The sequence below is a fragment of the Camellia sinensis genome, chromosome 9 (assembly GCF_055761805.1).
Source record: "Camellia sinensis isolate YWXY chromosome 9, ASM5576180v1, whole genome shotgun sequence".
Lineage (NCBI taxonomy): Eukaryota > Viridiplantae > Streptophyta > Magnoliopsida > Ericales > Theaceae > Camellia > Camellia sinensis.
In genome coordinates this window covers 5,741,327-5,744,701 of record NC_138969.1, presented here as the reverse complement: position 1 = coordinate 5,744,701, position 3,375 = coordinate 5,741,327, and the positions used below count along the sequence as shown (strand labels likewise).

The window sequence follows — 3,375 nt, the reverse complement described above, 5'->3', positions numbered from 1 at the left end:
ATCAATATATCAATCAATGATACAATCATTTTTCTTTATACATTAAATTTCTACATGGTATCAGAGCGGGTTTAGAACCTAATATTTTCGCTTCACCGGCGGGCGGCAACCTCACCTTAGCCGTCCGCCGGACCTCAACCTAATCCACTAAAATTCTCTACACATACCTTCGCTTTCCTCTTCTCTTCCAGCACCTTCTCATACTCTTCAAGTGTCATCTCCTTATCCTCAGGTTCTTTTCCTCCAGCCTCATTTGCAGTGTTCTCCTTGTTGACATCTGTTGCATCCTCCTGAGGCTTCTCAGCACCCTGATTTTTCTCACCTTCATTGCCAATTTCCTCGGTCCCTTGAGCAATTTCATCAGTTGTTGTTCCCCAGTTTCTTCGATCAGCTCCTTCACGTTTGAAATCACTTCCTCGTCCAGTTCCACTGTGGCGTTCAAAATCACCACCGTCTTCCAACTCATCAACAAAATCACCAAGCCGATCTCTTCCACCACTCCGATTCAGTCCTCGGAGTCTACGAAGACACCGTCTACACCCTCCACACCACTCGAACCCCTGAGTTTCTTGGTCTCGACACCCAGATGGGTTTCTGGGCTGGTCACACACCGCAAGAGCTGAAGCCGATAAAATTTTGCTAGCAGAATCAACTGGGCTAGATCAAAAGCAAGTGAAGATCAAGAACTCAAAGATCGACTCTTTCGTAAATATGGTAGTCATGTTAGCAGCTTGAAGTTGGAATTTTCAAAGAAGAAGAAGACAGGAAAGCTGCCGCAAGAGTCTCGGCCAATGTTACTACAGTGGTGGATTTTGCACTATACATGGCCTTCCCCAACTGACGCCGATATACTCGGCCCTTCCTCGGTGATAACCCCTTTGTTTTTTATTATCATTCCTCACCCATGTGATCCACTCTACCGAAGCCAAATAAAATAAATAAATACTTCAGCACATGCATTGAACCTCCTGGGCCCACCCACTTCACTATTCTTCTTCTAATTATATATATACTTTTCCATTTTAAACTATTTTCCACCCAACACCATCAGCACATTGCATCCACCGCCCAAATTTTTTTTTTTTTTATTCTAAAAGCTTAATTGGTGCACTCCTTGTTCCCCATTTTCTTTATTTTATATATATATATCTATATATCTCTTTTTTATTATATATTAAAAAAACAAAACAAAACAAACATCATCCTCTCTCCTCCGTTTGATTTCAAACTCCATTATTTTTATTTATTTTCTCCACACCACTTTCCTTCTTTCCCCCATCTTTCCTTTTTGATTTCAAATATATTTTTATTATTTCTTTCTTTATTTTTCTTTCACATTATTTTTACTCTTTTTCCAATTCCATTCATACCATCTAGCTTTGCACACCAAGCCATATTTTATTCATCTCAGGGATCAACCCCGATCACAATTTTACACAAAAAAAAAAAGAAAAAGAAAAAAAAAAAGAAATACAAACAAACAACCACATTCACAGGTGAGATTTTTTTCTCTACTCTGCCGCCGGTCTTTTCTTCTTGCCTCCGTCCTGGGCGGCCCTTGCCGGTGTTGCCTCCTTGTGTCCCACTCCACTGGGCATATTCACTCCCCCCTGCTCCTCCACTGCAGCATATGGCGGCCCTCCAAATCGGAACATAACGGTGGCCTTCCGCTTCAGCTCCTTATTTTCCGCCTTTAGCACACTTATCTCTGCTCGCGCATCCTTATACATGCGTTGGAGCAGAGCCAGTTGGGCATTTAACTGCTGCACCTCATTTGTCCTACTCTGCAGCCGGTTCGACAAATTTGTAACAGCCGTCATGGTCTCCACACATGATTTCAAAGTATACTGATTAGCCTCAATATCAGTTTGCACCGCCATTTTTTGCTCCACCGACCGCATCGGAAAGTTCAACGGAGCAAAACCAGGGGTGTTTGGTTGAGGTTCACGGGCCTCCGCACCAGTTATCTCTCTTGTTGACTCGTTGAGGTCGGGAAAGAGAGTGAGTAGACCACGGGATGAAGATGCCATATTCTGGGTAGCTGAACGGGAAGAAGAGGCCATGTTTTTTGGGTTGCTGAGTGTTTCAGTGAAATAGCAATTTCAGACTGATAATGTTCGGACGGGGAGTGTTTCAAGATTTGCAGCTCTTAGAGGCAATCTCTCAGAAAAACGAATATCTCTCTCAGAAAATGAAGAGTTTTTCAGAAGTTTTTTCCCAGGTTTTTTTGTCTTCGCTTCTGCCTCAAGCACAGCCTCCGCATTGGTTTATATCGACACTGACGACGCGGCCGACACGCCACTCTGTCGCTCACGTGTCTCGCCGCGTCTCCGGCTCACCTTTTGATGGCTCGACGCTTTCTGTCGGGCACGACTTTTGATGAAGTGGGCACGCCTTTTGAGGGCGCAACTTTTGATGGCACGCCTTTTTATGGATTGGGCACGCCTTTTGATGGCACGTCTTTTTATGGATTGGGCACGCCTTTTGATGGCACGCCTTTTGAAGATTGGGCACACCTTTTGAGGGTGCGACTTTTTAGGGGTCCGACAAGACTCTGTAAACTGTCCCGACATTGATTCCGGTTAGCTCCTTCAAGGGTCTGACAAGACTCTGTAAACTGTCTCAACATTGATTCCGGTTAGCTCCTTCAAGGGTCCGACAAGACTCTGTAAACTGTCCCGACATTGATTCTGGTTAGTTTCTACAAGGGTCCAGCAAGACTCCGTAAACTGTCACAACATTGTCTGCTACAACGGTCTGACATGACCCCATAAACTGTCTTCTACATCGGTCTGACACCGCCATCCAGTGTCCTCTACAACGTTATGACACCACCATCCAGTGTCTTCACCAATAGTCTGACACGACCATACAGTGTCTCCTATCCTCTTTTATTTTTATGTATTTTCTTGTTTTGTTACTCTCTCCAAACTCAAGTTGGTTAGTTTCTATCCTCCTTGAGTTTGCGGGGGGCTGTTAAAATTTACCATCACCTACCACCAATTTACCATCACCTACCACCACCTACTCCTCACCTACTACACTCACCCTCTCCTATAATTTACCATCACCTACCACCAATTTACCATCACCTACCACCACCTACTCCTCACCTACTACACTCACCCTCTCCTATATAATGAGCCACTCACCATTTGTAATATAGATATCAATATATCAATCAATGATACAATCATTTCTCTTTATACATTAAATTTCTACAGCTGTGAAGATGAGGCAAACACAAACAAAGCAGACAAACATCCCTTCTTAGGACAATGATACTTCCAATAACCCCTCTGATGGCAGAAGGCACACTCGTTAAAAGCTAGAGACATCGTAATGACCAGAAGTCTGAGAGGTTGAAGTGTAACA

General features: G+C 43.7%; 1 long non-coding RNA gene across 1 annotated transcript; it reads right to left on the bottom strand.

Annotated features, from left to right (window-relative positions):
- On the bottom strand, window positions 1-3,172 carry LOC145798469 (uncharacterized). Its single transcript, XR_014339347.1, has 2 exons — window positions 3,103-3,172; window positions 1-3,035 (listed from the first exon to the last, which is right to left on the bottom strand). It is a non-coding gene; the product is annotated as an uncharacterized LOC145798469 (long non-coding RNA).
- Window positions 3,173-3,375: the final 203 nt, after the last annotated feature.